This window comes from Mandrillus leucophaeus, unplaced genomic scaffold, assembly GCF_000951045.1.
Source record: "Mandrillus leucophaeus isolate KB7577 unplaced genomic scaffold, Mleu.le_1.0 Scaffold298, whole genome shotgun sequence".
Classification (NCBI taxonomy): Eukaryota; Metazoa; Chordata; class Mammalia; order Primates; family Cercopithecidae; genus Mandrillus; species Mandrillus leucophaeus.
Window position 1 is genome coordinate 306,067 of NW_012103120.1, and position 12,355 is coordinate 318,421.

General features: G+C 35.9%; 1 pseudogene; it reads left to right on the plus strand.

Annotated features, from left to right (window-relative positions):
* The first annotated feature begins 856 nt into the window (after positions 1-856).
* LOC105544103 lies at positions 857-4,324 on the plus strand (annotated as a pseudogene).
* The last annotated feature ends 8,031 nt before the right edge of the window (positions 4,325-12,355 follow it).

A 12,355-nucleotide genomic window follows, 5' to 3' on the forward strand; every position in this document is an offset into this window, starting at 1 on the left:
ACACACTTATTTTATGCAAAGTTTATTTTTGTTTATACAGTTTCTTAGTGTTCATTCTGAGTCCTAAAATTTTATCCATGTTTTGGCACATATCCCTTTCTTATTTCCAATTGATAGAAAAATGCTTCCTGTCTGATTGACTTACTATTATTCAGAATTATTTGTCTCTATATTTAGAAGAAAATGGAGTTTCTTCTTTTCTCTCTTGTTAGAACTCAGTGTTATGGTCTGTAAACTGCAGTATGCATTCTCCAATGTGTCCTGAATCTTTCGTTGGGAAAGATAACTTCCTGATTAAGATCTCACTTAAAAACTGATCTCCTTTTCTCCCATCTTATTGGGAGATTACTGGCTTCTGTAACTAAATGTGCCATTGAGCATCCTATTTGGCTGTAGCTTTAGACTATTAGACATAAGATTTGACCATTGTGTTCCTAATGTCAGGAAGGCTATGAACAATTGTTCAACTGTAGTCTCCCAAGCTCTCCAGACTTCAAAGACTTTAAAACATACGGGATGCTTTCACGATGAGCTTAGATACCTGTGAGTCTACAAACATGATATTTATAGCCCTCAGGTTGTGATCTCAGGTTGTTTTGAATATATAGGTGGATAGATGTATTCAAACCAAATAAAGGCAAACAGTGTGTGTTTAAAGAACCTCAATGAAAAGTTTTATGTAGAAAGAAGAAACAGAACACAGGGGCTACACAGTGCTGTGTTAACATGATAACATCTCGTCTGACAGGCTGCTTCTGTTGTATACAGAAGTCAAAAGGCTTTGTTTAAACATGAATCAACTAATATTTGGTCTTTCTGGGTCACTGCTGAATAGTAGTGTGAATTTCTGCAAGCCATGGGCTTAGGCAGTAGCTCTGGTTGCTCCATACTGAGGTTGCCCCCTAGTGATGCTGGTAATTATATTTATCGGTATGAAAAGATGGGAGCCTTAGATTCTGATGAGACTAAGAGCCACATATGCCATAGCCCACAGCCACATGCTTGGAAACATTTAGTATTCTAGGCATGGTGCCAGGCATCAGAGATACAAGACGGATGACACCAGGCCTCAACCCCAGAGGATTTTAGAGGTTATTGGAGAAGAAAGGTGTATAACAAGAAAATGGAAAGGAAGGCACTAAATGTTATGAACTAGATATAAACAAATCACCAAAACAGAGGATAAAGCTATTATCTTTGCCTGATGATAGTAAAATTGTGAAATTATTTTCTGAATCAGTGAGCAGATATAGGGAACCCAATCACTTTATGCATAATCAGCTATTTACAAATAATGGGTATAAAAAAGGTGTTAGGGACTGTGAATAATGCTTTTGAGGAAGTTCCACCAAACTTACACCTTCAGGGTGTGGAAAATATGTACTAGATGGATGATCTTGATGGGAGCTACTAATAGGGTTCCTACTACATGAATGAAATAAATGATAACTAACTAGTTGGTATAAACATATGAGCTGGCTGAAGTTATAGGTTTTGTAAAATATACACAAATTTTTGTCTATATTTCTCTATACCTTTTTTCTTTAATCAATTTTAATTTCTGGTTAATTGTAGATTAAAAGCCTGTAATTCTCTCTTTGTTTTAGGGTGTTCATTTTCCATGTAAAATATTAGCTGTTTCTAACAGTAATAATCATGGGGAAACAAGAACTCAGGTAGTAAAGCTTAGTGAAATTAAACGATAAGAATGGGGAGGTCATCATGGAGGAGTGGAAAAAAAAAGACTTAGTCCTTTGCATTCCCTTCATGGTAAAAATGAAGTTATTTCGTTAACATGTACTTAGATAATTTTACATTCTTATAGTGCATATTTAAATTTGGATTAAAAAAACAACCTACATCATAAGATTTTACATCATCTGAAAGAATATTTTAATTGGTCCATCTGGCATTTGAAATAATGCGGTACTTATTATAAAGCAGGTGTTAGACACTTCTGAATATTCTGTCCTTAATTAAAGCTTAAAGAAAGTAAGATTACATTTTCTATTTTAAACTTTAAAAATCTAAAGTTAGTAGACATGAATAACAAAATGTATGGAATCATATGATTTTAGACATTCAATAACTAATGATTAGATATTATTTATTGAACTTTAATTCCTGACATACTTTTGTTTTGAATTTGAGAAATGTAACAATAGGTGTCAATATTTGGAAATTATTTATGTTCAAACTTTGTTTATTCGCCCTAATTGAGAAAATTTGGTATACTCTTGAGTGTCATAGTTCAGCAAACACTTTAGAAATAAAAATATATTTGACTGTGGTTTTTAAGTATCTTTATTCAGAAGAAAATGAAACTATTGTTTGATACCTCAAAGTTAAAATGTATTCAAAATATGTGGCCTGAATTAATAAACACATTTATAAAAGATTATCTTGGGTTCCTTTAAACTATATTCTTTTATAGTTTGAAAGAATTTTTCAGAGAATTTGGTGACGATTTAGAGTCCATACGATCTCTCTGCAAAAATAAACATCAGCTTAGTGAGTCCTCTTTATAATCCACACATAGAAAATCATAAAATTTAAGAAAGATAATAGTACTGTTATTTAGGTGTGCAACAGGTTAAGAAGCAATACATAAAGAATGTCTGTGAATCACATCAAGGAAGATTTAAATCTCCAGTGAAAGAATCTAGGGTTACTTTTGGCCAACTGAATTCAAAACTTCTATTAATGTTTAGTTAAATAAATGGAAGAGTAGTTCAACCAGAATATAGTTCTAATATTGAAGAGCGATGTAAGCCTCCCAGATCCACTTGCATGTATGGATTTTCTCTGCAAATAGGTACTGCAAGTGGCAACAAACATCAAAAGGAAGCAATCAATAAGCAAAATTCTATGCAAGAATATAGACAAATTTAATTATATAGATATGGCATCTATTTTCTAGGATTTTATAATCCCAAAAAGCAACCGGAAGCTTACGTCAGTATATTTAGATGCCAGGAGAGCAATAAAAAATTAGTGCTCTGAGAAATACAATAAACCATATATTTGTATTTTGCCAGTTATATCTACAACTGACAAAATTAATCGAGACAGATGATACAATTATGATTTACAATTATGACCAGCGGGATGTGACAGTGTGCTGTCTCATTGGAAGTTCACTGTTCCTTGGCACAGGTCTCTAGGCTTCCTGCCTTGGAAACACAGCAGCAGGCTTCATGGGAAGGTGAAGAGCTTCCCTAAGGATGAACCTTCCAAGCCATTCCACCTCACAGCCTTCCTGGGATGCAAGGCTGGCATGGCCTACATCATGTGAGAAGCTGACAGCCCAGGATCCAAGGTGAACAAGAAGGAAGTGGTAGAGGCTGTGACCATTGTGGAGACACTGCCCATGGTAATTGTGGGCACTGTGGGTATATGCAAACCCCTCAAGGCCTCCAGACCTTCAAGACTGTCTTTGCTGAGCACATCAGCAATGAGTGCAAAGGTGCTTCTATAAGGACTGGCATAATCTATAAAGATGACCTTTACCAGCTACCATAAGAAATGGCAGAATGAGGATGGCAACAAGCAGCTGGAGAAGGAATTCAACAGCATGAAAATGTACTGCCAAATCATCTCTATCATTGCCCATACTCAGATGTGCCTGCTTCCTCTGTGCCAGAGAAGGCACCCCTGATGGAGATCCAGGCGAACTGAGGCACTGTGGCTGAGAAACTGGACTGGGCCCGTGAGAGGCTAGAGCAGCAGGTACCTGTGAACCAATTGTTTGGGAAGGACAGGGTAATTGATGTCATTGAGGTGACCAAGTGCAAAGGCTACAAAAGGGGTCACCAGTCATTGGCACACAAAGAAGCTGCCCCACAAGACCCACCAAAGGCTGTGTAACGCTGCTTGTATTGGGACATGGCATCCTGTCTGTGTGGCCTTCTCTGTGGCATGTGCTGGGCAGAAAAGCTACCATCACTGCACGAGAATAACAAGATCTATAAAATTGGTCAGGGCTACCTTATGAAGGATGAAAAATGGATCAAGAACAATGCCTCCACTGATGACAACTTGTCTGACAAGAGCATCAACCCTCTGGGTAGCTTGGTCCACTATAATGAAGTGACCAATGACTTTGTCATGCTGAAGGGCTGTGTGGTGGGAATCAAGAAGTGAGTGCTCACCTCCGCAAGCCTTTGATGGTGCAGACCAAGCGTCCTGCTCTGGAGAAGACTGACCTTAAGTTCATCAACACTGTTTCCAGGTTTGGCTGTGGCCACTTCCAGACCATGTAGGAGAAGAAAGTGTTCATGGAACCGCTAAAAAAGACCAGATTGCAAAGCAAGAAGGAGCTTAATGCCAGGAACAGATTTTGCAGCTGATGGGGTCTCAATAAAAGTTATTTTCCACTGGAAAAAAAAAATTAGATAGACTTTCAAAACGTAACAGACAAGACTAGATTCTGAATAATGATGGCAAAAATATAGCATTTGGAAAGAAGTAGTTTGAAAGAAACCTTTATATATAATTTCTAGAGAGTTTAGGCTGATTTGATTGGTTCAAAATAATTTAAAAAGTAGTTATTGATAAGTAAAGCACTGTGTTAAGTGTCTCCAGAAACACAAAGATGAGAATGCACTAATCCTGTGTTTAAGGTATCTGCCTAAGTGGGAACAGATTTATATGCACAAATATTCTTAAGTAAAATACATGACATCTGCCATGTGATTGAATGAAGCAAAGATAAATAAATCAGTAAAGTCATATGACAAAGTGAATTCTACTTTGGGAGAATTTCTCACAAAAATGTTAGCTTTTGAGATGCAACAGAGAAGGGAAAAAATAAGTATTTTAAACATTATAAAAGCAAGGTTGCTCTAGACCAGTGGTGTCTGATAGAACTTTCTGCTATGAGAGAAATGTTATTTATCTGTAGTGTCTGATAGAATAGCCATGAGCCACTTGTGGCTATTAAAAACTTGAAACTTTAAAACTGAATTCTAAAGCTTATTTAATTTAAATTTAATGGTTACTATATTGAACAACACAGTTTTAGGCAGAGGAACCAGCTTGAGTAGAAGTAGTGAAGCTTGAGAGAGCATGGGATGCTATGTTTACAGGCAGCCACCTCTCTGCTCTCACTAGAGTAGAGTTGGGTGACAAAGTGAAAAGCAAGGTTGAAAGCAAATATCCAGGCAAAATTTTGGAACCTTTTGCATATTGGGCCATTAGAGAGTAGGCAATGAAAATTTTTGAATAGGTTTGAGTCAAGCTCAACCTTGGGATTTAGGAAGAAAACCAGCGACTGTGAATCAGAGTCGAGATCAGGTGAGAAGTTACCGTAACAATTCAAACAAGAGAATGTGAGATATTATATTAAGACAAAGAAAGGAAAATCATATATGCAAAGGAAAATTCAGGGAGACATTTATCATATTGGCTTAATGTGGTTTCCCCAAACTAAGGAGAAAATTTCGAGTAAAACTTACAAATGTAAGCAGCATTTTTTTTTTTCAGAGTTTCTGGGAAAAGGCAGAAAATGACACAGGGAAAGGGTGGCAGCCAATACTGTGTGAGTGACCTAGCCAGCAATCAACATGGGTGACTGGAGTTCATTCTTACAGGGAAACACTGGAGGACGGTATAACGCATGTACTTCAAAATTATCCCAACGAAAGATCAAGAGAGCTGAGACATTACCATCGATCACCAGTTTAAAGACTGTTTCCAGGGGATGCAGGACTTCTGGCCTGTTGTATGCTGGGATAGATTAGCCTTCCATAGCTTCAGAAAAAAAACCCAAAAACCTGAGAAGTAGAAACACAGATAATAGGATTCAAAAGCCCTCAGGTAGACATAGAAATGGCAGCATGCAAAGGCTTAATCAGAGTTCTATCAGTGTCTGCTTCATACATGTAACATGTAATATAGCACCAGGTCTGCCAAATGTCTTATACAATCAAATTAAAATATGTATAAACATACTAACAGGCTAACTGCTTATATAATAAGAGAGATGGTAAATAATTTAAAAAATAAGAATAATAAAAAATACATTCATATTGAAAAACCAAAAATATGTCTATAGAGTATTACGACTTTCAAATTTAGCTGCAAGAACAGATGAGATTGTATGTTTTTGGTGCTAGTGGTTCTCAGAAGGTTTTCCAGGCCACTTTGTTGGCCTGCCAAGTCTTCATGGGTGTGCACTATTTTTGATAAATACATAAAGCCTATTGTGCTATAATTGAGTACTGTATCTTTTCTGTTGTGACAATATCTGACAAGCTAAAAAGCGACAGATGAGACATAGCACACTATGAAGCCAGACACGTCTAAATGTGTTTATTAAAACATGTGATAATTTTTTTGGTGAAAAGAAATATTTTTACTGAATTCTGACACCATAAAAGATGAGCAAGTTTATTAACTAGGCAACCTGGGATACTTGCATAGGCACCAGGAGATATTGTGGCACTGTAATTATGATAGTATTTTAGTTATTGCTGACATTTCTGTGTAGTTTGAATCCCTTCATCACTTTATGTTTGTTACCAGAACTAATAATATCCTAAATTGCACAAGTTTGAAAGGAAAGTTTGGTAAACGTTAGCCAAGGTAAGGAATGTGTTATGATAATTCGTCATTAAGTTACTGCAATTTGTGAATAATGTTGAAAATGTATTCACTATTATTGAATGCACGGTAAGTAAAGAAGACATTTTCTTAACTTGCTTACTATTGAATATACCAATAGACACTGAGATGTCAATAAGACATACTCATTACAAATTAATTGTACAATTAAAGCCATATACGACTTAACAGTATCAAAAAAGTGCTGTAAATTTAAGAGAGTCTCTTTTAACGTTCAAAATAACTTTAGTAGATTTTTTTTTTTTCTGGTGAGGTTATTTGGACAAAGAAATGGTCCAAATTCTCAAAGTCAAATGAGCCAGTGTTTTCTCTTCACATATTCTTTTCTTTTTCTTCAGCAATTGATCTCCCTAAGCATAGCTGTATGTGTGGTTACACAGTATAGAATCTGTATTTCCAGCCTCCCTTGCAACTAGATTTTCTATTTGTTCTGATCAATGACATATAAACAGAAGAAAAGGTGCATTTAACTTCTAGGAAATACACTTAAAAGGAGGAGAAATGTGCTTCTTCTGTCTTTTCTTCCTTCTGGCTATAAGGCAGATGTGACAGCTGCAGCTGGAAAAGCTAGTCTGGGCTATAAGGTAGATGCCATCATTTAAAGAAAGCAGACAAATCAGAAAAATAATATAGGCCTCGCTTATTGATAATTGTGAAGAATAGACACCAATTCTTTTTTCATATGATTATGTATTAAAAAAGCATTTATTCTTAGACAATAGTATTTTGGTTTTTTTGTGACTAAGTTAAGTCAAGCTTAATTTTAAGAGGAGAAACTCCATTTTCATTTTTGCAATTATTTTCTACACGTAGTTGTATTCTTGCGATGGTGGCATAAACTTGCCTTAAAGAAGATGGTTAGATTTTGGAAACAAATTACATCTGTAATATAAATACACGTCAAGGCCCATCCTTTCCACGAGAGTGGTCATGTAGAGTCAAGATTTCATGTAAGAAATCAAAAAGATCTCCTTTCAACTTGAATAGATACATCAGAACATTTCCCATGGAAAACCAAAGAATTTAGTATGAAAGAATAGTTGTTCACTGTTGGTGCCCATTTGTCTCCAAAGCAAAGAAATAGGTTTAAAAGAAATTCTAAATTCTAGACTTAAACTCAACACTTGATCAATTGGACCTAATAGACATCTACAGACCATCCAATAATCACAGAATATACATCCTTCTCATTGGTGCATAGAACATATTGATTGGTCAAAAAGCAAGTATCAATAGATTCAGAAAAACTAAAATCATACCAAATATACTCTTGGACCACAGTGCAATTAAAATGGAAATCAGTTTCAAGAAGAACTCTCAAAACTGCACACATTTATGGAAATCAAACAACCTGCTCCTGAATAACTCATGGGTAAACTGAAAATTAAGGTAGAAGCTTAAAAAATGAAATTAATGAAAATGCAGACATGGCTTACACAAATCTGAGATGTAGCTAACGTGGTGTTTAGAGCAAAGTTTATAGCCTAAAACCCTTTATCGAGAAGTTAGAAAGATCTCAAATAAACAATCTAATTTTGCACTTAAAAGAATTAGAGGCCGGGCGCGGTGGCTCAAGCCTGTAATCCCAGCACTTTGGGAGGCCGAGACGGGTGGATCATGAGGTCAGGAGATCGAGACCATCCTGGCTAACACGGTGAAACCCCGTCTCTACTAAAAAATACAAAAAACTAGCCGGGCGAAGTAGCGGGCGCCTGTAGTCTCAGCTACTCAGGAGGCTGAGGCAGGAGAATGGCATAAACCCGGGAGGCGGAGCTTGCAGTGAGCTGAGATCCGGCCACTGCTCTCCAGCCTGGGCGACAGAGCGAGACTCCGTCTCAAAAAACAAAACAAAACAAAAGAATTAGAATAAAAAGAATAAAACAACCCCAATACTAGCAGAAGAAAATAAATAACTAGAATTTTAGAAGAACTCAATGAAATAGAGATGCAGAAATCTATTAAAAAATCAATGAAACCAATAGTTTGTTCTTTGCAAAAACAAGATTGATAGACTGCTAGCTAGATTAATAAAGAAAAAAGAGAAAATAAAAATAAGTAAATCAGAAATTATAAACATAATATTACAACTGATCCCACATAAATACAAAGATCCTTAGAAAATACTATGAACAACTCTGTGCATGCAAATTAGAAAATATAGAGGAAATGGATAAATTCCTGAAAACACACAGTCTCCCCATATTGAATCAATAGAGGTTGAAACCCCAAATAGACCAATATCGAGCTCTGAAATTGATTCAGTAATAAAACACCTACCAACAACAACAACAAAAATTCCCTGGACCAGATGGATTCATAGCTGAATTTTATCAGATGTACAAATAAGAACTGGTACCCAATCCTACTGAATGTGTTCCAAAAAAGTTGAGGAGGAGGGGCTCCTCCTTAACTCATTCTATGAGACTAGCATCAACCACATACCAAAATCTGGCAGAGACACAACACAGAAAAGAAAACTTCATGTCAATATCCCTGATGAACATAGATGCAAAAATCCTCAATAAAATACTAGCAAATTGAATATAGCGGCACATCAAAAAGTTAATATACCATGATCAACTAGGCTTTATTTCTGGGATGGAAGGCTGGTTCCACACACAAATCAATAATTGTGATTAGCCCCTTAAACAGAATTAAAAATAAAACCATATGATCACTCAATAGATGCAGAAAAAGCTTCCAATAAAATCCAACATTTCTTCATAATTAAAACCTTCAAAAAACAAGGCATCAAAGGAATATACCTCAAAATAATGAGCCATCTATGACAAACCCATAGCCAACATCATGCTAAACAGGCAAAAGTTCCCTTTGAGAACTGGAACAAGAAAGGATACCCACTTTCACCACTCTTATTCAACATAGTACTGGAAGTCCTAGCCAGGGCAGTCAGGCTAAAGGAAGAAATAAAAAGCATCCAAAGAGAAAAGAAAAAATCAAACTATCTCTGTTCACTGATAATATAATTCTATACCTATAAAACCCTAAATTATCTACCAACAGACTCCTAGAGCTGATAAACAATTTTAGTAAGGTTTCAGGATACAAATTAATGTACAAAAATCAGTAGCATTTCTATATATCAATAATGCCCAGGATGAGAGGCAAGTCAAAAACACAATCCCATTGACAATAGCAACAAAGAAAATGAAATACCTAGGAATACAGCCACCCAAGGAGGTGAAAGATCTCTACAAGGAGAACTAAAAAACGCTGCTGAAAGAAATCAGAGTTAACTCAAATAAGTAGAAAAACATAGCATGGCTCATGTATTGGAAAAATCAACATTATTAAAGTAGCCATACTGCCCAAAGCAATTTACAGACGCAACACTACTTTTATCAAACTACCAATGTCATTCTTGACAGAATTAGAAAAAAAGTTATTCTAAGTTTCATATGGGCCTTAGAGCTCAAATAGTCAAAGCAATTCTAAGCAAAAAGAACAAAGCTGGAGGCATCACAATACCCAACTTCAAACTTTATTATAAGGCAATAGTAACCAAAACAGCACAGTACTGGTACAAAAACAGACCCATAGACTAATGAAACAGAATAAGAAACTCAGAAATAAATCTTCACACTTGTAAACATCTGATCTTTGATAAGGCTAACAAAAACAAGCAAAGGGGCAAGGATTCCCTATTCAATAAATGGTGCTGGGATAGCTGGCCTGTCTCTTATACACATCTAGATGTGTATAAGAGACAGAATTAAAACCTTCAAAAAACAAGGCATCAAAGGAATATACCTCAAAATAATGAGCCATCTATGACAAACCCATAGCCAACATCATGCTAAACAGGCAAAAGTTCCCTTTGAGAACTGGAACAAGAAAGGATACCCACTTTCACCACTCTTATTCAACATAGTACTGGAAGTCCTAGCCAGGGCAGTCAGGCTAAAGGAAGAAATAAAAAGCATCCAAAGAGAAAAGAAAAAATCAAACTATCTCTGTTCACTGATAATATAATTCTATACCTATAAAACCCTAAATTATCTACCAACAGACTCCTAGAGCTGATAAACAATTTTAGTAAGGTTTCAGGATACAAATTAATGTACAAAAATCAGTAGCATTTCTATATATCAATAATGCCCAGGATGAGAGGCAAGTCAAAAACACAATCCCATTGACAATAGCAACAAAGAAAATGAAATACCTAGGAATACAGCCACCCAAGGAGGTGAAAGATCTCTACAAGGAGAACTAAAAAACGCTGCTGAAAGAAATCAGAGTTAACTCAAATAAGTAGAAAAACATAGCATGGCTCATGTATTGGAAAAATCAACATTATTAAAGTAGCCATACTGCCCAAAGCAATTTACAGACGCAACACTACTTTTATCAAACTACCAATGTCATTCTTGACAGAATTAGAAAAAAAGTTATTCTAAGTTTCATATGGGCCTTAGAGCTCAAATAGTCAAAGCAATTCTAAGCAAAAAGAACAAAGCTGGAGGCATCACAATACCCAACTTCAAACTTTATTATAAGGCAATAGTAACCAAAACAGCACAGTACTGGTACAAAAACAGACCCATAGACTAATGAAACAGAATAAGAAACTCAGAAATAAATCTTCACACTTGTAAACATCTGATCTTTGATAAGGCTAACAAAAACAAGCAAAGGGGCAAGGATTCCCTATTCAATAAATGGTGCTGGGATAGCTGGCTAGTCATATGCAGAAGAATGAAACCGGGCCCTCACCTTTTACCACATAGAAGTGTTAATTTGAGATGGATTAAATATTTAAATATAAGACCTCAAACTATAAATGTCCTAGAAGAAAGCCTAGGAAACACTACTGTTAATATGGACTTGGGCAAAAAAAAAAAAAAAAAAAAAAAAAAAAAATATGACTTGGCAGAGAATGATGGCTCATGCCTGTAATCTCAGTACTTTGGGAGGCTTACGGGAGGCGGGATCGCGGCACTTGAATTCCAGCTTGGTGACCAAGTGAGACTCTGTCTAAAAAAAAAAAAAAAAAAAAAAAAATTGGCTAAGTCTCCAAAAGCAAAATTTGACAAGTAGGGGATAATAAAACTAAGGAGCTTCTACACAGGAAAAGATACCATCGAAGTAAACAGAAAACCTAGAGAATGGGAGAAAATATTTACTATGTATCTGACAAAGGTATATATAACATTCAGAATCTATAAGAAACTTAATAAATGAACAAACAGAAAACAAATAACCCCATTAAAAAATGGACAAAGGACATGAACAGACACTTCTGAAAAGAAGACATAGTCGAGCGGTAGGGGGCTAGGGGAGCGATAACATTAGGAGAAGTACTTAATGAAGGTGACGGGTTGATGGGTGCAGCAAACCACCATGGCACGTGTATACCTGTGTAACAAAACTGCATGTTCTGCACATGTAACCCAGAACTTAAAGTATAATTTTAAAAAAGAAAATAAATGGCAAACACTGTTGAAAACATCTTTATCTTCCCTAATCATTGGAGAAATGCAAATCGAAACCACAAGACAACATTTCACACCAGTCAGAATGACTATTATTAAAACATCAAAAAGCAGCAGATACTGGCAAAGCTGCAAAGAAAAGGGAACACCTATACACTGTTGGTGGGAATGTAAATTAGTTCAGGACTGTGGAAAGCACTTTGGAGATTTCTCAAAGAACTACCATTCAGAGTTCCCATTCAATCCAGCAATCCCATCACTGTGTATATACCCAAAGG